Source organism: Ambystoma mexicanum, chromosome 1p (assembly GCF_040938575.1).
Source record: "Ambystoma mexicanum isolate Mex_15411 chromosome 1p, UKY_AmexF1_1, whole genome shotgun sequence".
NCBI classification, from domain to species: domain Eukaryota; kingdom Metazoa; phylum Chordata; class Amphibia; order Caudata; family Ambystomatidae; genus Ambystoma; species Ambystoma mexicanum.
Window position 1 is genome coordinate 13074087 of NC_090921.1, and position 22652 is coordinate 13096738.

The following is a 22652-nucleotide window of genomic DNA, read 5'->3' on the forward strand; positions in this document are numbered from 1 at the left end:
TCGAGTTAGGGGTCGAATGAGACAAAGCTAAGATTTGCGTTACGGCTGGGGTTGGTCCAGTAAGGATCCCACACACCATGGACCATCGGCGGAGGCCCCGGGTAGGCTTACACTGCGGGCTAATGGTGGACTTCTTTAAAAACGTGAGCACTAAATGGGGCGGGATGTTGACTGAAAGAATGCAGCTAGCTACAGAAATATGCAGAAATAAAGAAAAACACATCTCATTGCATGCCTTTAAAGAGCTTACTCTCCCTACCGGCAATGTTCCTGAACCTTCGCTTCCCAAACATTTTTAGAACCAAAAAAAACCTAGAAAAGATCTGACCTCCCTCACCGGGAATTGAACTCAAGACTGCTGGATGGAGGGGTGCTGACATTGACCACTAGGCTACCAGACTGCTGTTGAACAGAGCACTCCCGAAAGGTGACATTTCAATTTCAGGCTGACAAGTGTGCTTTATTGTTCAGTTCGGGCTTTGCAGAGCCAGTGCTAGAATTCAATCCAAGTTCATGCTTTGCTTTGATTTTGAATTAATGGCCAAACCAGCCAATCCCTAAAAAAATACAGGTCTCAGAGGCTCTCGTTTCAGTACCAGCAGGGTAGCGTGGCCGAGCGGTCTAAGGCGCTGGATTTAGGCTCCAGTCTCTTTGGAGGCGTGGGTTCGAATCCCACCGCTGCCAATAGCTGTTTCTTTTTTATCTTCATGCCACGTGTACAGACAGGACAATTGGGAGCCAGGGAATGGCATGTGTTTATGAATTCTTGCTTTTCTGAACACCCAGACTGAAAGCACACATCTGACTCGTGTGCGTTTTCACCAAAAAAGGGTAAAGCATAAATCACTGTTCACTGAAAACGGACATGCGTTCACGATCCTGTCAATAAACACGTGCTTGGCAGGGCCACAAATCTGCCGACACGATGCCCTAATGAATGCACATCTCTTTGCCTTGGTAGTTGCTCCTTTTTGCAGCGCCTTTTCCTGCTGCATCACAAAAACTCAGTTCAAGACACTTGGCTCCATCCAGTGGAGCTCCTATGCCCAGCTTAGAAACCCCCAGGCACGAGATTGCAAGGTCCCTGGTAATTCTCCCACTCCTGGACACGTCGGAACCAAGTTTCGTATGCACTAGCAGCGAGAACAAAATCCCACATGTGAGGACAATAGGCGTCTTTCATTTAGGGCTAGTGTTAGGCTAAGAGTTTGCAGTAGCTCCTTGGGTCGAGTTAGGGGTCGAATGAGACAAAGCTAAGATTTGCGTTACGGCTGGGGTTGGTCCAGTAAGGATCCCACACACCATGGACCATCGGCGGAGGCCCCGGGTAGGCTTACACTGCGGGCTAATGGTGGACTTCTTTAAAAACGTGAGCACTAAATGGGGCGGGATGTTGACTGAAAGAATGCAGCTAGCTACAGAAATATGCAGAAATAAAGAAAAACACATCTCATTGCATGCCTTTAAAGAGCTTACTCTCCCTACCGGCAATGTTCCTGAACCTTCGCTTCCCAAACATTTTTAGAACCAAAAAAAACCTAGAAAAGATCTGACCTCCCTCACCGGGAATTGAACTCAGGACTGCTGGATGGAGGGGTGCTGACATTGACCACTAGGCTACCAGACTGCTGTCAAACAGAGCACTCCCGAAAGGTGACATTTCAATTTCAGGCTGACAAGTGTGCTTTATTGTTCAGTTCGGGCTTTGCACAGCCAGTGCTAGAATTCAATCCAAGTTCATGCTTTGCTTTGATTTTGAATTAATGGCCAAACCAGCCAATCCCTAAAAAAATACAGGTCTCAGAGGCTCTCGTTTCAGTACCAGCAGGGTAGCGTGGCCGAGCGGTCTAAGGCGCTGGATTTAGGCTCCAGTCTCTTTGGAGGCGTGGGTTCGAATCCCACCGCTGCCAATAGCTGTTTCTTTTTTATCTTCATGCCACGTGTACAGACAGGACAATTGGGAGCCAGGGAATGGCATGTGTTTATGAATTCTTGCTTTTCTGAACACCCAGACTGAAAGCACACATCTGACTCGTGTGCGTTTTCACCAAAAAAGGGTAAAGCATAAATCACTGTTCACTGAAAACGGACATGCGTTCACGATCCTGTCAATAAACACGTTCAGGGCAGGGCCACAAATCTGCCGACACGATGCCCTAATGAATGCACATCTCTTTGCCTTGGTAGTTGCTCCTTTTTGCGGAGCCTTTTCCTGCTGCATCACAAAAACTCAGTTCAAGACACTTGGCTCCATCCAGTGGAGCTCCTATGCCCAGCTTAGAAACCCCCAGGCACGAGATTGCAAGGTCCCTGGTAATTCTCCCACTCCTGGACACGTCGGAACCAAGTTTCGTATGCACTAGCAGCGAGAACAAAATCCCACATGTGAGGACAATAGGCGTCTTTCATTTAGGGCTAGTGTTAGGCTAAGAGTTTGCAGTAGCTCCTTGGGTCGAGTTAGGGGTCGAATGAGACAAAGCTAAGATTTGCGTTACGGCTGGGGTTGGTCCAGTAAGGATCCCACACACCATGGACCATCGGCGGAGGCCCCGGGTAGGCTTACACTGCGGGCTAATGGTGGACTTCTTTAAAAACGTGAGCACTAAATGGGGCGGGATGTTGACTGAAAGAATGCAGCTAGCTACAGAAATATGCAGAAATAAAGAAAAACACATCTCATTGCATGCCTTTAAAGAGCTTACTCTCCCTACCGGCAATGTTCCTGAACCTTCGCTTCCCAAACATTTTTAGAACCAAAAAAAACCTAGAAAAGATCTGACCTCCCTCACCGGGAATTGAACTCAAGACTGCTGGATGGAGGGGTGCTGACATTGACCACTAGGCTACCAGACTGCTGTTGAACAGAGCACTCCCGAAAGGTGACATTTCAATTTCAGGCTGACAAGTGTGCTTTATTGTTCAGTTCGGGCTTTGCAGAGCCAGTGCTAGAATTCAATCCAAGTTCATGCTTTGCTTTGATTTTGAATTAATGGCCAAACCAGCCAATCCCTAAAAAAATACAGGTCTCAGAGGCTCTCGTTTCAGTACCAGCAGGGTAGCGTGGCCGAGCGGTCTAAGGCGCTGGATTTAGGCTCCAGTCTCTTTGGAGGCGTGGGTTCGAATCCCACCGCTGCCAATAGCTGTTTCTTTTTTATCTTCATGCCACGTGTACAGACAGGACAATTGGGAGCCAGGGAATGGCATGTGTTTATGAATTCTTGCTTTTCTGAACACCCAGACTGAAAGCACACATCTGACTCGTGTGCGTTTTCACCAAAAAAGGGTAAAGCATAAATCACTGTTCACTGAAAACGGACATGCGTTCACGATCCTGTCAATAAACACGTGCTTGGCAGGGCCACAAATCTGCCGACACGATGCCCTAATGAATGCACATCTCTTTGCCTTGGTAGTTGCTCCTTTTTGCAGCGCCTTTTCCTGCTGCATCACAAAAACTCAGTTCAAGACACTTGGCTCCATCCAGTGGAGCTCCTATGCCCAGCTTAGAAACCCCCAGGCACGAGATTGCAAGGTCCCTGGTAATTCTCCCACTCCTGGACACGTCGGAACCAAGTTTCGTATGCACTAGCAGCGAGAACAAAATCCCACATGTGAGGACAATAGGCGTCTTTCATTTAGGGCTAGTGTTAGGCTAAGAGTTTGCAGTAGCTCCTTGGGTCGAGTTAGGGGTCGAATGAGACAAAGCTAAGATTTGCGTTACGGCTGGGGTTGGTCCAGTAAGGATCCCACACACCATGGACCATCGGCGGAGGCCCCGGGTAGGCTTACACTGCGGGCTAATGGTGGACTTCTTTAAAAACGTGAGCACTAAATGGGGCGGGATGTTGACTGAAAGAATGCAGCTAGCTACAGAAATATGCAGAAATAAAGAAAAACACATCTCATTGCATGCCTTTAAAGAGCTTACTCTCCCTACCGGCAATGTTCCTGAACCTTCGCTTCCCAAACATTTTTAGAACCAAAAAAAACCTAGAAAAGATCTGACCTCCCTCACCGGGAATTGAACTCAGGACTGCTGGATGGAGGGGTGCTGACATTGACCACTAGGCTACCAGACTGCTGTCAAACAGAGCACTCCCGAAAGGTGACATTTCAATTTCAGGCTGACAAGTGTGCTTTATTGTTCAGTTCGGGCTTTGCACAGCCAGTGCTAGAATTCAATCCAAGTTCATGCTTTGCTTTGATTTTGAATTAATGGCCAAACCAGCCAATCCCTAAAAAAATACAGGTCTCAGAGGCTCTCGTTTCAGTACCAGCAGGGTAGCGTGGCCGAGCGGTCTAAGGCGCTGGATTTAGGCTCCAGTCTCTTTGGAGGCGTGGGTTCGAATCCCACCGCTGCCAATAGCTGTTTCTTTTTTATCTTCATGCCACGTGTACAGACAGGACAATTGGGAGCCAGGGAATGGCATGTGTTTATGAATTCTTGCTTTTCTGAACACCCAGACTGAAAGCACACATCTGACTCGTGTACGTTTTCACCAAAAAAGGGTAAAGCATAAATCACTGTTCACTGAAAACGGACATGCGTTCACGATCCTGTCAATAAACACGTTCAGGGCAGGGCCACAAATCTGCCGACACGATGCCCTAATGAATGCACATCTCTTTGCCTTGGTAGTTGCTCCTTTTTGCGGAGCCTTTTCCTGCTGCATCACAAAAACTCAGTTCAAGACACTTGGCTCCATCCAGTGGAGCTCCTATGCCCAGCTTAGAAACCCCCAGGCACGAGATTGCAAGGTCCCTGGTAATTCTCCCACTCCTGGACACGTCGGAACCAAGTTTCGTATGCACTAGCAGCGAGAACAAAATCCCACATGTGAGGACAATAGGCGTCTTTCATTTAGGGCTAGTGTTAGGCTAAGAGTTTGCAGTAGCTCCTTGGGTCGAGTTAGGGGTCGAATGAGACAAAGCTAAGATTTGCGTTACGGCTGGGGTTGGTCCAGTAAGGATCCCACACACCATGGACCATCGGCGGAGGCCCCGGGTAGGCTTACACTGCGGGCTAATGGTGGACTTCTTTAAAAACGTGAGCACTAAATGGGGCGGGATGTTGACTGAAAGAATGCAGCTAGCTACAGAAATATGCAGAAATAAAGAAAAACACATCTCATTGCATGCCTTTAAAGAGCTTACTCTCCCTACCGGCAATGTTCCTGAACCTTCGCTTCCCAAACATTTTTAGAACCAAAAAAAACCTAGAAAAGATCTGACCTCCCTCACCGGGAATTGAACTCAAGACTGCTGGATGGAGGGGAGCTGACATTGACCACTAGGCTACCAGACTGCTGTTGAACAGAGCACTCCCGAAAGGTGACATTTCAATTTCAGGCTGACAAGTGTGCTTTATTGTTCAGTTCGGGCTTTGCAGAGCCAGTGCTAGAATTCAATCCAAGTTCATGCTTTGCTTTGATTTTGAATTAATGGCCAAACCAGCCAATCCCTAAAAAAATACAGGTCTCAGAGGCTCTCGTTTCAGTACCAGCAGGGTAGCGTGGCCGAGCGGTCTAAGGCGCTGGATTTAGGCTCCAGTCTCTTTGGAGGCGTGGGTTCGAATCCCACCGCTGCCAATAGCTGTTTCTTTTTTATCTTCATGCCACGTGTACAGACAGGACAATTGGGAGCCAGGGAATGGCATGTGTTTATGAATTCTTGCTTTTCTGAACACCCAGACTGAAAGCACACATCTGACTCGTGTGCGTTTTCACCAAAAAAGGGTAAAGCATAAATCACTGTTCACTGAAAACGGACATGCGTTCACGATCCTGTCAATAAACACGTGCTTGGCAGGGCCACAAATCTGCCGACACGATGCCCTAATGAATGCACATCTCTTTGCCTTGGTAGTTGCTCCTTTTTGCAGCGCCTTTTCCTGCTGCATCACAAAAACTCAGTTCAAGACACTTGGCTCCATCCAGTGGAGCTCCTATGCCCAGCTTAGAAACCCCCAGGCACGAGATTGCAAGGTCCCTGGTAATTCTCCCACTCCTGGACACGTCAGAACCAAGTTTCGTATGCACTAGCAGCGAGAACAAAATCCCACATGTGAGGACAATAGGCGTCTTTCATTTAGGGCTAGTGTTAGGCTAAGAGTTTGCAGTAGCTCCTTGGGTCGAGTTAGGGGTCGAATGAGACAAAGCTAAGATTTGCGTTACGGCTGGGGTTGGTCCAGTAAGGATCCCACACACCATGGACCATCGGCGGAGGCCCCGGGTAGGCTTACACTGCGGGCTAATGGTGGACTTCTTTAAAAACGTGAGCACTAAATGGGGCGGGATGTTGACTGAAAGAATGCAGCTAGCTACAGAAATATGCAGAAATAAAGAAAAACACATCTCATTGCATGCCTTTAAAGAGCTTACTCTCCCTACCGGCAATGTTCCTGAACCTTCGCTTCCCAAACATTTTTAGAACCAAAAAAAACCTAGAAAAGATCTGACCTCCCTCACCGGGAATTGAACTCAGGACTGCTGGATGGAGGGGTGCTGACATTGACCACTAGGCTACCAGACTGCTGTCGAACAGAGCACTCCCGAAAGGTGACATTTCAATTTCAGGCTGACAAGTGTGCTTTATTGTTCAGTTCGGGCTTTGCACAGCCAGTGCTAGAATTCAATCCAAGTTCATGCTTTGCTTTGATTTTGAATTAATGGCCAAACCAGCCAATCCCTAAAAAAATACAGGTCTCAGAGGCTCTCGTTTCAGTACCAGCAGGGTAGCGTGGCCGAGCGGTCTAAGGCGCTGGATTTAGGCTCCAGTCTCTTTGGAGGCGTGGGTTCGAATCCCACCGCTGCCAATAGCTGTTTCTTTTTTATCTTCATGCCACGTGTACAGACAGGACAATTGGGAGCCAGGGAATGGCATGTGTTTATGAATTCTTGCTTTTCTGAACACCCAGACTGAAAGCACACATCTGACTCGTGTGCGTTTTCACCAAAAAAGGGTAAAGCATAAATCACTGTTCACTGAAAACGGACATGCGTTCACGATCCTGTCAATAAACACGTTCAGGGCAGGGCCACAAATCTGCCGACACGATGCCCTAATGAATGCACATCTCTTTGCCTTGGTAGTTGCTCCTTTTTGCAGAGCCTTTTCCTGCTGCATCACAAAAACTCAGTTCAAGACACTTGGCTCCATCCAGTGGAGCTCCTATGCCCAGCTTAGAAACCCCCAGGCACGAGATTGCAAGGTCCCTGGTAATTCTCCCACTCCTGGACACGTCGGAACCAAGTTTCGTATGCACTAGCAGCGAGAACAAAATCCCACATGTGAGGACAATAGGCGTCTTTCATTTAGGGCTAGTGTTAGGCTAAGAGTTTGCAGTAGCTCCTTGGGTCGAGTTAGGGGTCGAATGAGACAAAGCTAAGATTTGCGTTACGGCTGGGGTTGGTCCAGTAAGGATCCCACACACCATGGACCATCGGCGGAGGCCCCGGGTAGGCTTACACTGCGGGCTAATGGTGGACTTCTTTAAAAACGTGAGCACTAAATGGGGCGGGATGTTGACTGAAAGAATGCAGCTAGCTACAGAAATATGCAGAAATAAAGAAAAACACATCTCATTGCATGCCTTTAAAGAGCTTACTCTCCCTACCGGCAATGTTCCTGAACCTTCGCTTCCCAAACATTTTTAGAACCAAAAAAAACCTAGAAAAGATCTGACCTCCCTCACCGGGAATTGAACTCAAGACTGCTGGATGGAGGGGAGCTGACATTGACCACTAGGCTACCAGACTGCTGTTGAACAGAGCACTCCCGAAAGGTGACATTTCAATTTCAGGCTGACAAGTGTGCTTTATTGTTCAGTTCGGGCTTTGCAGAGCCAGTGCTAGAATTCAATCCAAGTTCATGCTTTGCTTTGATTTTGAATTAATGGCCAAACCAGCCAATCCCTAAAAAAATACAGGTCTCAGAGGCTCTCGTTTCAGTACCAGCAGGGTAGCGTGGCCGAGCGGTCTAAGGCGCTGGATTTAGGCTCCAGTCTCTTTGGAGGCGTGGGTTCGAATCCCACCGCTGCCAATAGCTGTTTCTTTTTTATCTTCATGCCACGTGTACAGACAGGACAATTGGGAGCCAGGGAATGGCATGTGTTTATGAATTCTTGCTTTTCTGAACACCCAGACTGAAAGCACACATCTGACTCGTGTGCGTTTTCACCAAAAAAGGGTAAAGCATAAATCACTGTTCACTGAAAACGGACATGCGTTCACGATCCTGTCAATAAACACGTGCTTGGCAGGGCCACAAATCTGCCGACACGATGCCCTAATGAATGCACATCTCTTTGCCTTGGTAGTTGCTCCTTTTTGCAGCGCCTTTTCCTGCTGCATCACAAAAACTCAGTTCAAGACACTTGGCTCCATCCAGTGGAGCTCCTATGCCCAGCTTAGAAACCCCCAGGCACGAGATTGCAAGGTCCCTGGTAATTCTCCCACTCCTGGACACGTCAGAACCAAGTTTCGTATGCACTAGCAGCGAGAACAAAATCCCACATGTGAGGACAATAGGCGTCTTTCATTTAGGGCTAGTGTTAGGCTAAGAGTTTGCAGTAGCTCCTTGGGTCGAGTTAGGGGTCGAATGAGACAAAGCTAAGATTTGCGTTACGGCTGGGGTTGGTCCAGTAAGGATCCCACACACCATGGACCATCGGCGGAGGCCCCGGGTAGGCTTACACTGCGGGCTAATGGTGGACTTCTTTAAAAACGTGAGCACTAAATGGGGCGGGATGTTGACTGAAAGAATGCAGCTAGCTACAGAAATATGCAGAAATAAAGAAAAACACATCTCATTGCATGCCTTTAAAGAGCTTACTCTCCCTACCGGCAATGTTCCTGAACCTTCGCTTCCCAAACATTTTTAGAACCAAAAAAAACCTAGAAAAGATCTGACCTCCCTCACCGGGAATTGAACTCAAGACTGCTGGATGGAGGGGAGCTGACATTGACCACTAGGCTACCAGACTGCTGTTGAACAGAGCACTCCCGAAAGGTGACATTTCAATTTCAGGCTGACAAGTGTGCTTTATTGTTCAGTTCGGGCTTTGCAGAGCCAGTGCTAGAATTCAATCCAAGTTCATGCTTTGCTTTGATTTTGAATTAATGGCCAAACCAGCCAATCCCTAAAAAAATACAGGTCTCAGAGGCTCTCGTTTCAGTACCAGCAGGGTAGCGTGGCCGAGCGGTCTAAGGCGCTGGATTTAGGCTCCAGTCTCTTTGGAGGCGTGGGTTCGAATCCCACCGCTGCCAATAGCTGTTTCTTTTTTATCTTCATGCCACGTGTACAGACAGGACAATTGGGAGCCAGGGAATGGCATGTGTTTATGAATTCTTGCTTTTCTGAACACCCAGACTGAAAGCACACATCTGACTCGTGTGCGTTTTCACCAAAAAAGGGTAAAGCATAAATCACTGTTCACTGAAAACGGACATGCGTTCACGATCCTGTCAATAAACACGTGCTTGGCAGGGCCACAAATCTGCCGACACGATGCCCTAATGAATGCACATCTCTTTGCCTTGGTAGTTGCTCCTTTTTGCAGCGCCTTTTCCTGCTGCATCACAAAAACTCAGTTCAAGACACTTGGCTCCATCCAGTGGAGCTCCTATGCCCAGCTTAGAAACCCCCAGGCACGAGATTGCAAGGTCCCTGGTAATTCTCCCACTCCTGGACACGTCAGAACCAAGTTTCGTATGCACTAGCAGCGAGAACAAAATCCCACATGTGAGGACAATAGGCGTCTTTCATTTAGGGCTAGTGTTAGGCTAAGAGTTTGCAGTAGCTCCTTGGGTCGAGTTAGGGGTCGAATGAGACAAAGCTAAGATTTGCGTTACGGCTGGGGTTGGTCCAGTAAGGATCCCACACACCATGGACCATCGGCGGAGGCCCCGGGTAGGCTTACACTGCGGGCTAATGGTGGACTTCTTTAAAAACGTGAGCACTAAATGGGGCGGGATGTTGACTGAAAGAATGCAGCTAGCTACAGAAATATGCAGAAATAAAGAAAAACACATCTCATTGCATGCCTTTAAAGAGCTTACTCTCCCTACCGGCAATGTTCCTGAACCTTCGCTTCCCAAACATTTTTAGAACCAAAAAAAACCTAGAAAAGATCTGACCTCCCTCACCGGGAATTGAACTCAAGACTGCTGGATGGAGGGGTGCTGACATTGACCACTAGGCTACCAGACTGCTGTTGAACAGAGCACTCCCGAAAGGTGACATTTCAATTTCAGGCTGACAAGTGTGCTTTATTGTTCAGTTCGGGCTTTGCACAGCCAGTGCTAGAATTCAATCCAAGTTCATGCTTTGCTTTGATTTTGAATTAATGGCCAAACCAGCCAATCCCTAAAAAAATACAGGTCTCAGAGGCTCTCGTTTCAGTACCAGCAGGGTAGCGTGGCCGAGCGGTCTAAGGCGCTGGATTTAGGCTCCAGTCTCTTTGGAGGCGTGGGTTCGAATCCCACCGCTGCCAATAGCTGTTTCTTTTTTATCTTCATGCCACGTGTACAGACAGGACAATTGGGAGCCAGGGAATGGCATGTGTTTATGAATTCTTGCTTTTCTGAACACCCAGACTGAAAGCACACATCTGACTCGTGTGCGTTTTCACCAAAAAAGGGTAAAGCATAAATCACTGTTCACTGAAAACGGACATGCGTTCACGATCCTGTCAATAAACACGTTCAGGGCAGGGCCACAAATCTGCCGACACGATGCCCTAATGAATGCACATCTCTTTGCCTTGGTAGTTGCTCCTTTTTGCGGAGCCTTTTCCTGCTGCATCACAAAAACTCAGTTCAAGACACTTGGCTCCATCCAGTGGAGCTCCTATGCCCAGCTTAGAAACCCCCAGGCACGAGATTGCAAGGTCCCTGGTAATTCTCCCACTCCTGGACACGTCGGAACCAAGTTTCGTATGCACTAGCAGCGAGAACAAAATCCCACATGTGAGGACAATAGGCGTCTTTCATTTAGGGCTAGTGTTAGGCTAAGAGTTTGCAGTAGCTCCTTGGGTCGAGTTAGGGGTCGAATGAGACAAAGCTAAGATTTGCGTTACGGCTGGGGTTGGTCCAGTAAGGATCCCACACACCATGGACCATCGGCGGAGGCCCCGGGTAGGCTTACACTGCGGGCTAATGGTGGACTTCTTTAAAAACGTGAGCACTAAATGGGGCGGGATGTTGACTGAAAGAATGCAGCTAGCTACAGAAATATGCAGAAATAAAGAAAAACACATCTCATTGCATGCCTTTAAAGAGCTTACTCTCCCTACCGGCAATGTTCCTGAACCTTCGCTTCCCAAACATTTTTAGAACCAAAAAAAACCTAGAAAAGATCTGACCTCCCTCACCGGGAATTGAACTCAAGACTGCTGGATGGAGGGGTGCTGACATTGACCACTAGGCTACCAGACTGCTGTTGAACAGAGCACTCCCGAAAGGTGACATTTCAATTTCAGGCTGACAAGTGTGCTTTATTGTTCAGTTCGGGCTTTGCAGAGCCAGTGCTAGAATTCAATCCAAGTTCATGCTTTGCTTTGATTTTGAATTAATGGCCAAACCAGCCAATCCCTAAAAAAATACAGGTCTCAGAGGCTCTCGTTTCAGTACCAGCAGGGTAGCGTGGCCGAGCGGTCTAAGGCGCTGGATTTAGGCTCCAGTCTCTTTGGAGGCGTGGGTTCGAATCCCACCGCTGCCAATAGCTGTTTCTTTTTTATCTTCATGCCACGTGTACAGACAGGACAATTGGGAGCCAGGGAATGGCATGTGTTTATGAATTCTTGCTTTTCTGAACACCCAGACTGAAAGCACACATCTGACTCGTGTGCGTTTTCACCAAAAAAGGGTAAAGCATAAATCACTGTTCACTGAAAACGGACATGCGTTCACGATCCTGTCAATAAACACGTGCTTGGCAGGGCCACAAATCTGCCGACACGATGCCCTAATGAATGCACATCTCTTTGCCTTGGTAGTTGCTCCTTTTTGCAGCGCCTTTTCCTGCTGCATCACAAAAACTCAGTTCAAGACACTTGGCTCCATCCAGTGGAGCTCCTATGCCCAGCTTAGAAACCCCCAGGCACGAGATTGCAAGGTCCCTGGTAATTCTCCCACTCCTGGACACGTCGGAACCAAGTTTCGTATGCACTAGCAGCGAGAACAAAATCCCACATGTGAGGACAATAGGCGTCTTTCATTTAGGGCTAGTGTTAGGCTAAGAGTTTGCAGTAGCTCCTTGGGTCGAGTTAGGGGTCGAATGAGACAAAGCTAAGATTTGCGTTACGGCTGGGGTTGGTCCAGTAAGGATCCCACACACCATGGACCATCGGCGGAGGCCCCGGGTAGGCTTACACTGCGGGCTAATGGTGGACTTCTTTAAAAACGTGAGCACTAAATGGGGCGGGATGTTGACTGAAAGAATGCAGCTAGCTACAGAAATATGCAGAAATAAAGAAAAACACATCTCATTGCATGCCTTTAAAGAGCTTACTCTCCCTACCGGCAATGTTCCTGAACCTTCGCTTCCCAAACATTTTTAGAACCAAAAAAAACCTAGAAAAGATCTGACCTCCCTCACCGGGAATTGAACTCAAGACTGCTGGATGGAGGGGTGCTGACATTGACCACTAGGCTACCAGACTGCTGTTGAACAGAGCACTCCCGAAAGGTGACATTTCAATTTCAGGCTGACAAGTGTGCTTTATTGTTCAGTTCGGGCTTTGCACAGCCAGTGCTAGAATTCAATCCAAGTTCATGCTTTGCTTTGATTTTGAATTAATGGCCAAACCAGCCAATCCCTAAAAAAATACAGGTCTCAGAGGCTCTCGTTTCAGTACCAGCAGGGTAGCGTGGCCGAGCGGTCTAAGGCGCTGGATTTAGGCTCCAGTCTCTTTGGAGGCGTGGGTTCGAATCCCACCGCTGCCAATAGCTGTTTCTTTTTTATCTTCATGCCACGTGTACAGACAGGACAATTGGGAGCCAGGGAATGGCATGTGTTTATGAATTCTTGCTTTTCTGAACACCCAGACTGAAAGCACACATCTGACTCGTGTGCGTTTTCACCAAAAAAGGGTAAAGCATAAATCACTGTTCACTGAAAACGGACATGCGTTCACGATCCTGTCAATAAACACGTGCTTGGCAGGGCCACAAATCTGCCGACACGATGCCCTAATGAATGCACATCTCTTTGCCTTGGTAGTTGCTCCTTTTTGCAGCGCCTTTTCCTGCTGCATCACAAAAACTCAGTTCAAGACACTTGGCTCCATCCAGTGGAGCTCCTATGCCCAGCTTAGAAACCCCCAGGCACGAGATTGCAAGGTCCCTGGTAATTCTCCCACTCCTGGACACGTCGGAACCAAGTTTCGTATGCACTAGCAGCGAGAACAAAATCCCACATGTGAGGACAATAGGCGTCTTTCATTTAGGGCTAGTGTTAGGCTAAGAGTTTGCAGTAGCTCCTTGGGTCGAGTTAGGGGTCGAATGAGACAAAGCTAAGATTTGCGTTACGGCTGGGGTTGGTCCAGTAAGGATCCCACACACCATGGACCATCGGCGGAGGCCCCGGGTAGGCTTACACTGCGGGCTAATGGTGGACTTCTTTAAAAACGTGAGCACTAAATGGGGCGGGATGTTGACTGAAAGAATGCAGCTAGCTACAGAAATATGCAGAAATAAAGAAAAACACATCTCATTGCATGCCTTTAAAGAGCTTACTCTCCCTACCGGCAATGTTCCTGAACCTTCGCTTCCCAAACATTTTTAGAACCAAAAAAAACCTAGAAAAGATCTGACCTCCCTCACCGGGAATTGAACTCAAGACTGCTGGATGGAGGGGTGCTGACATTGACCACTAGGCTACCAGACTGCTGTTGAACAGAGCACTCCCGAAAGGTGACATTTCAATTTCAGGCTGACAAGTGTGCTTTATTGTTCAGTTCGGGCTTTGCACAGCCAGTGCTAGAATTCAATCCAAGTTCATGCTTTGCTTTGATTTTGAATTAATGGCCAAACCAGCCAATCCCTAAAAAAATACAGGTCTCAGAGGCTCTCGTTTCAGTACCAGCAGGGTAGCGTGGCCGAGCGGTCTAAGGCGCTGGATTTAGGCTCCAGTCTCTTTGGAGGCGTGGGTTCGAATCCCACCGCTGCCAATAGCTGTTTCTTTTTTATCTTCATGCCACGTGTACAGACAGGACAATTGGGAGCCAGGGAATGGCATGTGTTTATGAATTCTTGCTTTTCTGAACACCCAGACTGAAAGCACACATCTGACTCGTGTGCGTTTTCACCAAAAAAGGGTAAAGCATAAATCACTGTTCACTGAAAACGGACATGCGTTCACGATCCTGTCAATAAACACGTGCTTGGCAGGGCCACAAATCTGCCGACACGATGCCCTAATGAATGCACATCTCTTTGCCTTGGTAGTTGCTCCTTTTTGCAGCGCCTTTTCCTGCTGCATCACAAAAACTCAGTTCAAGACACTTGGCTCCATCCAGTGGAGCTCCTATGCCCAGCTTAGAAACCCCCAGGCACGAGATTGCAAGGTCCCTGGTAATTCTCCCACTCCTGGACACGTCGGAACCAAGTTTCGTATGCACTAGCAGCGAGAACAAAATCCCACATGTGAGGACAATAGGCGTCTTTCATTTAGGGCTAGTGTTAGGCTAAGAGTTTGCAGTAGCTCCTTGGGTCGAGTTAGGGGTCGAATGAGACAAAGCTAAGATTTGCGTTACGGCTGGGGTTGGTCCAGTAAGGATCCCACACACCATGGACCATCGGCGGAGGCCCCGGGTAGGCTTACACTGCGGGCTAATGGTGGACTTCTTTAAAAACGTGAGCACTAAATGGGGCGGGATGTTGACTGAAAGAATGCAGCTAGCTACAGAAATATGCAGAAATAAAGAAAAACACATCTCATTGCATGCCTTTAAAGAGCTTACTCTCCCTACCGGCAATGTTCCTGAACCTTCGCTTCCCAAACATTTTTAGAACCAAAAAAAACCTAGAAAAGATCTGACCTCCCTCACCGGGAATTGAACTCAGGACTGCTGGATGGAGGGGTGCTGACATTGACCACTAGGCTACCAGACTGCTGTCAAACAGAGCACTCCCGAAAGGTGACATTTCAATTTCAGGCTGACAAGTGTGCTTTATTGTTCAGTTCGGGCTTTGCACAGCCAGTGCTAGAATTCAATCCAAGTTCATGCTTTGCTTTGATTTTGAATTAATGGCCAAACCAGCCAATCCCTAAAAAAATACAGGTCTCAGAGGCTCTCGTTTCAGTACCAGCAGGGTAGCGTGGCCGAGCGGTCTAAGGCGCTGGATTTAGGCTCCAGTCTCTTTGGAGGCGTGGGTTCGAATCCCACCGCTGCCAATAGCTGTTTCTTTTTTATCTTCATGCCACGTGTACAGACAGGACAATTGGGAGCCAGGGAATGGCATGTGTTTATGAATTCTTGCTTTTCTGAACACCCAGACTGAAAGCACACATCTGACTCGTGTACGTTTTCACCAAAAAAGGGTAAAGCATAAATCACTGTTCACTGAAAACGGACATGCGTTCACGATCCTGTCAATAAACACGTTCAGGGCAGGGCCACAAATCTGCCGACACGATGCCCTAATGAATGCACATCTCTTTGCCTTGGTAGTTGCTCCTTTTTGCGGAGCCTTTTCCTGCTGCATCACAAAAACTCAGTTCAAGACACTTGGCTCCATCCAGTGGAGCTCCTATGCCCAGCTTAGAAACCCCCAGGCACGAGATTGCAAGGTCCCTGGTAATTCTCCCACTCCTGGACACGTCGGAACCAAGTTTCGTATGCACTAGCAGCGAGAACAAAATCCCACATGTGAGGACAATAGGCGTCTTTCATTTAGGGCTAGTGTTAGGCTAAGAGTTTGCAGTAGCTCCTTGGGTCGAGTTAGGGGTCGAATGAGACAAAGCTAAGATTTGCGTTACGGCTGGGGTTGGTCCAGTAAGGATCCCACACACCATGGACCATCGGCGGAGGCCCCGGGTAGGCTTACACTGCGGGCTAATGGTGGACTTCTTTAAAAACGTGAGCACTAAATGGGGCGGGATGTTGACTGAAAGAATGCAGCTAGCTACAGAAATATGCAGAAATAAAGAAAAACACATCTCATTGCATGCCTTTAAAGAGCTTACTCTCCCTACCGGCAATGTTCCTGAACCTTCGCTTCCCAAACATTTTTAGAACCAAAAAAAACCTAGAAAAGATCTGACCTCCCTCACCGGGAATTGAACTCAAGACTGCTGGATGGAGGGGAGCTGACATTGACCACTAGGCTACCAGACTGCTGTTGAACAGAGCACTCCCGAAAGGTGACATTTCAATTTCAGGCTGACAAGTGTGCTTTATTGTTCAGTTCGGGCTTTGCAGAGCCAGTGCTAGAATTCAATCCAAGTTCATGCTTTGCTTTGATTTTGAATTAATGGCCAAACCAGCCAATCCCTAAAAAAATACAGGTCTCAGAGGCTCTCGTTTCAGTACCAGCAGGGTAGCGTGGCCGAGCGGTCTAAGGCGCTGGATTTAGGCTCCAGTCTCTTTGGAGGCGTGGGTTCGAATCCCACCGCTGCCAATAGCTGTTTCTTTTTTATCTTCATGCCACGTGTACAGACAGGACAATTGGGAGCCAGGGAATGGCATGTGTTTATGAATTCTTGCTTTTCTGAACACCCAGACTGAAAGCACACATCTGACTCGTGTGCGTTTTCACCAAAAAAGGGTAAAGCATAAATCACTGTTCACTGAAAACGGACATGCGTTCACGATCCTGTCAATAAACACGTGCTTGGCAGGGCCACAAATCTGCCGACACGATGCCCTAATGAATGCACATCTCTTTGCCTTGGTAGTTGCTCCTTTTTGCAGCGCCTTTTCCTGCTGCATCACAAAAACTCAGTTCAAGACACTTGGCTCCATCCAGTGGAGCTCCTATGCCCAGCTTAGAAACCCCCAGGCACGAGATTGCAAGGTCCCTGGTAATTCTCCCACTCCTGGACACGTCAGAACCAAGTTTCGTATGCACTAGCAGCGAGAACAAAATCCCACATGTGAGGACAATAGGCGTCTTTCATTTAGGGCTAGTGTTAGGCTAAGAGTTTGCAGTAGCTCCTTGGGTCGAGTTAGGGGTCGAATGAGACAAAGCTAAGATTTGCGTTACGGCTGGGGTTGGTCCAGTAAGGATCCCACACACCATGGACCATCGGCGGAGGCCCCGGGTAGGCTTACACTGCGGGCTAATGGTGGACTTCTTTAAAAACGTGAGCACTAAATGGGGCGGGATGTTGACTGAAAGAATGCAGCTAGCTACAGAAATATGCAGAAATAAAGAAAAACACATCTCATTGCATGCCTTTAAAGAGCTTACTCTCCCTACCGGCAATGTTCCTGAACCTTCGCTTCCCAAACATTTTTAGAACCAAAAAAAACCTAGAAAAGATCTGACCTCCCTCACCGGGAATTGAACTCAGGACTGCTGGATGGAGGGGTGCTGACATTGACCACTAGGCTACCAGACTGCTGTCGAACAGAGCACTCCCGAAAGGTGACATTTCAATTTCAGGCTGACAAGTGTGCTTTATTGTTCAGTTCGGGCTTTGCACAGCCAGTGCTAGAATTCAATCCAAGTTCATGCTTTGCTTTGATTTTGAATTAATGGCCAAACCAGCCAATCCCTAAAAAAATACAGGTCTCAGAGGCTCTCGTTTCAGTACCAGCAGGGTAGCGTGGCCGAGCGGTCTAAGGCGCTGGATTTAGGCTCCAGTCTCTTTGGAGGCATGGGTTCGAATCCCACCGCTGCCAATAGCTGTTTCTTTTTTATCTTCATGCCACGTGTACAGACAGGACAATTGGGAGCCAGGGAATGGCATGTGTTTATGAATTCTTGCTTTTCTGAACACCCAGACTGAAAGCACACATCTGACTCGTGTGCGTTTTCACCAAAAAAGGGTAAAGCATAAATCACTGTTCACTGAAAACGGACATGCGTTCACGATCCTGTCAATAAACACGTTCAGGGCAGGGCCACAAATCTGCCGACACGATGCCCTAATGAATGCACATCTCTTTGCCTTGGTAGTTGCTCCTTTTTGCGGAGCCTTTTCCTGCTGCATCACAAAAACTCAGTTCAAGACACTTGGCTCCATCCAGTGGAGCTCCTATGCCCAGCTTAGAAACCCCCAGGCACGAGATTGCAAGGTCCCTGGTAATTCTCCCACTCCTGGACACGTCGGAACCAAGTTTCGTATGCACTAGCAGCGAGAACAAAATCCCACATGTGAGGACAATAGGCGTCTTTCATTTAGGGCTAGTGTTAGGCTAAGAGTTTGCAGTAGCTCCTTGGGTCGAGTTAGGGGTCGAATGAGACAAAGCTAAGATTTGCGTTACGGCTGGGGTTGGTCCAGTAAGGATCCCACACACCATGGACCATCGGCGGAGGCCCCGGGTAGGCTTACACTGCGGGCTAATGGTGGACTTCTTTAAAAACGTGAGCACTAAATGGGGCGGGATGTTGACTGAAAGAATGCAGCTAGCTACAGAAATATGCAGAAATAAAGAAAAACACATCTCATTGCATGCCTTTAAAGAGCTTACTCTCCCTACCGGCAATGTTCCTGAACCTTCGCTTCCCAAACATTTTTAGAACCAAAAAAAACCTAGAAAAGATCTGACCTCCCTCACCGGGAATTGAACTCAAGACTGCTGGATGGAGGGGTGCTGACATTGACCACTAGGCTACCAGACTGCTGTTGAACAGAGCACTCCCGAAAGGTGACATTTCAATTTCAGGCTGACAAGTGTGCTTTATTGTTCAGTTCGGGCTTTGCAGAGCCAGTGCTAGAATTCAATCCAAGTTCATGCTTTGCTTTGATTTTGAATTAATGGCCAAACCAGCCAATCCCTAAAAAAATACAGGTCTCAGAGGCTCTCGTTTCAGTACCAGCAGGGTAGCGTGGCCGAGCGGTCTAAGGCGCTGGATTTAGGCTCCAGTCTCTTTGGAGGCGTGGGTTCGAATCCCACCGCTGCCAATAGCTGTTTCTTTTTTATCTTCATGCCACGTGTACAGACAGGACAATTGGGAGCCAGGGAATGGCATGTGTTTATGAATTCTTGCTTTTCTGAACACCCAGACTGAAAGCACACATCTGACTCGTGTGCGTTTTCACCAAAAAAGGGTAAAGCATAAATCACTGTTCACTGAAAACGGACATGCGTTCACGATCCTGTCAATAAACACGTGCTTGGCAGGGCCACAAATCTGCCGACACGATGCCCTAATGAATGCACATCTCTTTGCCTTGGTAGTTGCTCCTTTTTGCAGCGCCTTTTCCTGCTGCATCACAAAAACTCAGTTCAAGACACTTGGCTCCATCCAGTGGAGCTCCTATGCCCAGCTTAGAAACCCCCAGGCACGAGATTGCAAGGTCCCTGGTAATTCTCCCACTCCTGGACACGTCGGAACCAAGTTTCGTATGCACTAGCAGCGAGAACAAAATCCCACATGTGAGGACAATAGGCGTCTTTCATTTAGGGCTAGTGTTAGGCTAAGAGTTTGCAGTAGCTCCTTGGGTCGAGTTAGGGGTCGAATGAGACAAAGCTAAGATTTGCGTTACGGCTGGGGTTGGTCCAGTAAGGATCCCACACACCATGGACCATCGGCGGAGGCCCCGGGTAGGCTTACACTGCGGGCTAATGGTGGACTTCTTTAAAAACGTGAGCACTAAATGGGGCGGGATGTTGACTGAAAGAATGCAGCTAGCTACAGAAATATGCAGAAATAAAGAAAAACACATCTCATTGCATGCCTTTAAAGAGCTTACTCTCCCTACCGGCAATGTTCCTGAACCTTCGCTTCCCAAACATTTTTAGAACCAAAAAAAACCTAGAAAAGATCTGACCTCCCTCACCGGGAATTGAACTCAAGACTGCTGGATGGAGGGGTGCTGACATTGACCACTAGGCTACCAGACTGCTGTTGAACAGAGCACTCCCGAAAGGTGACATTTCAATTTCAGGCTGACAAGTGTGCTTTATTGTTCAGTTCGGGCTTTGCACAGCCAGTGCTAGAATTCAATCCAAGTTCATGCTTTGCTTTGATTTTGAATTAATGGCCAAACCAGCCAATCCCTAAAAAAATACAGGTCTCAGAGGCTCTCGTTTCAGTACCAGCAGGGTAGCGTGGCCGAGCGGTCTAAGGCGCTGGATTTAGGCTCCAGTCTCTTTGGAGGCGTGGGTTCGAATCCCACCGCTGCCAATAGCTGTTTCTTTTTTATCTTCATGCCACGTGTACAGACAGGACAATTGGGAGCCAGGGAATGGCATGTGTTTATGAATTCTTGCTTTTCTGAACACCCAGACTGAAAGCACACATCTGACTCGTGTGCGTTTTCACCAAAAAAGGGTAAAGCATAAATCACTGTTCACTGAAAACGGACATGCGTTCACGATCCTGTCAATAAACACGTGCTTGGCAGGGCCACAAATCTGCCGACACGATGCCCTAATGAATGCACATCTCTTTGCCTTGGTAGTTGCTCCTTTTTGCAGCGCCTTTTCCTGCTGCATCACAAAAACTCAGTTCAAGACACTTGGCTCCATCCAGTGGAGCTCCTATGCCCAGCTTAGAAACCCCCAGGCACGAGATTGCAAGGTCCCTGGTAATTCTCCCACTCCTGGACACGTCGGAACCAAGTTTCGTATGCACTAGCAGCGAGAACAAAATCCCACATGTGAGGACAATAGGCGTCTTTCATTTAGGGCTAGTGTTAGGCTAAGAGTTTGCAGTAGCTCCTTGGGTCGAGTTAGGGGTCGAATGAGACAAAGCTAAGATTTGCGTTACGGCTGGGGTTGGTCCAGTAAGGATCCCACACACCATGGACCATCGGCGGAGGCCCCGGGTAGGCTTACACTGCGGGCTAATGGTGGACTTCTTTAAAAACGTGAGCACTAAATGGGGCGGGATGTTGACTGAAAGAATGCAGCTAGCTACAGAAATATGCAGAAATAAAGAAAAACACATCTCATTGCATGCCTTTAAAGAGCTTACTCTCCCTACCGGCAATGTTCCTGAACCTTCGCTTCCCAAACATTTTTAGAACCAAAAAAAACCTAGAAAAGATCTGACCTCCCTCACCGGGAATTGAACTCAAGACTGCTGGATGGAGGGGTGCTGACATTGACCACTAGGCTACCAGACTGCTGTTGAACAGAGCACTCCCGAAAGGTGACATTTCAATTTCAGGCTGACAAGTGTGCTTTATTGTTCAGTTCGGGCTTTGCACAGCCAGTGCTAGAATTCAATCCAAGTTCATGCTTTGCTTTGATTTTGAATTAATGGCCAAACCAGCCAATCCCTAAAAAAATACAGGTCTCAGAGGCTCTCGTTTCAGTACCAGCAGGGTAGCGTGGCCGAGCGGTCTAAGGCGCTGGATTTAGGCTCCAGTCTCTTTGGAGGCGTGGGTTCGAATCCCACCGCTGCCAATAGCTGTTTCTTTTTTATCTTCATGCCACGTGTACAGACAGGACAATTGGGAGCCAGGGAATGGCATGTGTTTATGAATTCTTGCTTTTCTGAACACCCAGACTGAAAGCACACATCTGACTCGTGTGCGTTTTCACCAAAAAAGGGTAAAGCATAAATCACTGTTCACTGAAAACGGACATGCGTTCACGATCCTGTCAATAAACACGTGCTTGGCAGGGCCACAAATCTGCCGACACGATGCCCTAATGAATGCACATCTCTTTGCCTTGGTAGTTGCTCCTTTTTGCAGCGCCTTTTCCTGCTGCATCACAAAAACTCAGTTCAAGACACTTGGCTCCATCCAGTGGAGCTCCTATGCCCAGCTTAGAAACCCCCAGGCACGAGATTGCAAGGTCCCTGGTAATTCTCCCACTCCTGGACACGTCGGAACCAAGTTTCGTATGCACTAGCAGCGAGAACAAAATCCCACATGTGAGGACAATAGGCGTCTTTCATTTAGGGCTAGTGTTAGGCTAAGAGTTTGCAGTAGCTCCTTGGGTCGAGTTAGGGGTCGAATGAGACAAAGCTAAGATTTGCGTTACGGCTGGGGTTGGTCCAGTAAGGATCCCACACACCATGGACCATCGGCGGAGGCCCCGGGTAGGCTTACACTGCGGGCTAATGGTGGACTTCTTTAAAAACGTGAGCACTAAATGGGGCGGGATGTTGACTGAAAGAATGCAGCTAGCTACAGAAATATGCAGAAATAAAGAAAAACACATCTCATTGCATGCCTTTAAAGAGCTTACTCTCCCTACCGGCAATGTTCCTGAACCTTCGCTTCCCAAACATTTTTAGAACCAAAAAAAACCTAGAAAAGATCTGACCTCCCTCACCAGGAATTGAACTCAAGACTGCTGGATGGAGGGGTGCTGACATTGACCACTAGGCTACCAGACTGCTGTCGAACAGAGCACTCCCGAAAGGTGACATTTCAATTTCAGGCTGACAAGTGTGCTTTATTGTTCAGTTCGGGCTTTGCACAGCCAGTGCTAGAATTCAATCCAAGTTCATGCTTTGCTTTGATTTTGAATTAATGGCCAAACCAGCCAATCCCTAAAAAAATACAGGTCTCAGAGGCTC

General features: G+C 47.9%; 18 non-coding genes across 18 annotated transcripts; all 18 read left to right on the top strand.

Annotated features, from left to right (window-relative positions):
• Positions 1 to 602: 602 nt before the first annotated feature.
• TRNAL-UAG (transfer RNA leucine (anticodon UAG)) lies at positions 603 to 684 on the top strand. The gene has a single exon. It is a non-coding gene; the product is annotated as a tRNA-Leu (tRNA).
• Positions 685 to 1828: 1144 nt separating this feature from the next.
• On the top strand, positions 1829 to 1910 carry TRNAL-UAG (transfer RNA leucine (anticodon UAG)). The gene has a single exon. It is a non-coding gene; the product is annotated as a tRNA-Leu (tRNA).
• A 1144-nt stretch (positions 1911 to 3054) lies between these two features.
• Positions 3055 to 3136, top strand: TRNAL-UAG (transfer RNA leucine (anticodon UAG)). Its single transcript has one exon. It is a non-coding gene; the product is annotated as a tRNA-Leu (tRNA).
• A 1144-nt stretch (positions 3137 to 4280) lies between these two features.
• Positions 4281 to 4362, top strand: TRNAL-UAG (transfer RNA leucine (anticodon UAG)). Its single transcript has one exon. It is a non-coding gene; the product is annotated as a tRNA-Leu (tRNA).
• Positions 4363 to 5506: 1144 nt separating this feature from the next.
• Positions 5507 to 5588, top strand: TRNAL-UAG (transfer RNA leucine (anticodon UAG)). The gene has a single exon. It is a non-coding gene; the product is annotated as a tRNA-Leu (tRNA).
• Positions 5589 to 6732: 1144 nt separating this feature from the next.
• On the top strand, positions 6733 to 6814 carry TRNAL-UAG (transfer RNA leucine (anticodon UAG)). Its single transcript has one exon. It is a non-coding gene; the product is annotated as a tRNA-Leu (tRNA).
• A 1144-nt stretch (positions 6815 to 7958) lies between these two features.
• TRNAL-UAG (transfer RNA leucine (anticodon UAG)) lies at positions 7959 to 8040 on the top strand. Its single transcript has one exon. It is a non-coding gene; the product is annotated as a tRNA-Leu (tRNA).
• A 1144-nt stretch (positions 8041 to 9184) lies between these two features.
• Positions 9185 to 9266, top strand: TRNAL-UAG (transfer RNA leucine (anticodon UAG)). The gene has a single exon. It is a non-coding gene; the product is annotated as a tRNA-Leu (tRNA).
• A 1144-nt stretch (positions 9267 to 10410) lies between these two features.
• TRNAL-UAG (transfer RNA leucine (anticodon UAG)) lies at positions 10411 to 10492 on the top strand. The gene has a single exon. It is a non-coding gene; the product is annotated as a tRNA-Leu (tRNA).
• Positions 10493 to 11636: 1144 nt separating this feature from the next.
• Positions 11637 to 11718, top strand: TRNAL-UAG (transfer RNA leucine (anticodon UAG)). The gene has a single exon. It is a non-coding gene; the product is annotated as a tRNA-Leu (tRNA).
• A 1144-nt stretch (positions 11719 to 12862) lies between these two features.
• On the top strand, positions 12863 to 12944 carry TRNAL-UAG (transfer RNA leucine (anticodon UAG)). Its single transcript has one exon. It is a non-coding gene; the product is annotated as a tRNA-Leu (tRNA).
• A 1144-nt stretch (positions 12945 to 14088) lies between these two features.
• Positions 14089 to 14170, top strand: TRNAL-UAG (transfer RNA leucine (anticodon UAG)). The gene has a single exon. It is a non-coding gene; the product is annotated as a tRNA-Leu (tRNA).
• Positions 14171 to 15314: 1144 nt separating this feature from the next.
• Positions 15315 to 15396, top strand: TRNAL-UAG (transfer RNA leucine (anticodon UAG)). The gene has a single exon. It is a non-coding gene; the product is annotated as a tRNA-Leu (tRNA).
• Positions 15397 to 16540: 1144 nt separating this feature from the next.
• Positions 16541 to 16622, top strand: TRNAL-UAG (transfer RNA leucine (anticodon UAG)). Its single transcript has one exon. It is a non-coding gene; the product is annotated as a tRNA-Leu (tRNA).
• Positions 16623 to 17766: 1144 nt separating this feature from the next.
• On the top strand, positions 17767 to 17848 carry TRNAL-UAG (transfer RNA leucine (anticodon UAG)). Its single transcript has one exon. It is a non-coding gene; the product is annotated as a tRNA-Leu (tRNA).
• Positions 17849 to 18992: 1144 nt separating this feature from the next.
• Positions 18993 to 19074, top strand: TRNAL-UAG (transfer RNA leucine (anticodon UAG)). Its single transcript has one exon. It is a non-coding gene; the product is annotated as a tRNA-Leu (tRNA).
• A 1144-nt stretch (positions 19075 to 20218) lies between these two features.
• Positions 20219 to 20300, top strand: TRNAL-UAG (transfer RNA leucine (anticodon UAG)). Its single transcript has one exon. It is a non-coding gene; the product is annotated as a tRNA-Leu (tRNA).
• Positions 20301 to 21444: 1144 nt separating this feature from the next.
• Positions 21445 to 21526, top strand: TRNAL-UAG (transfer RNA leucine (anticodon UAG)). The gene has a single exon. It is a non-coding gene; the product is annotated as a tRNA-Leu (tRNA).
• Positions 21527 to 22652: the final 1126 nt, after the last annotated feature.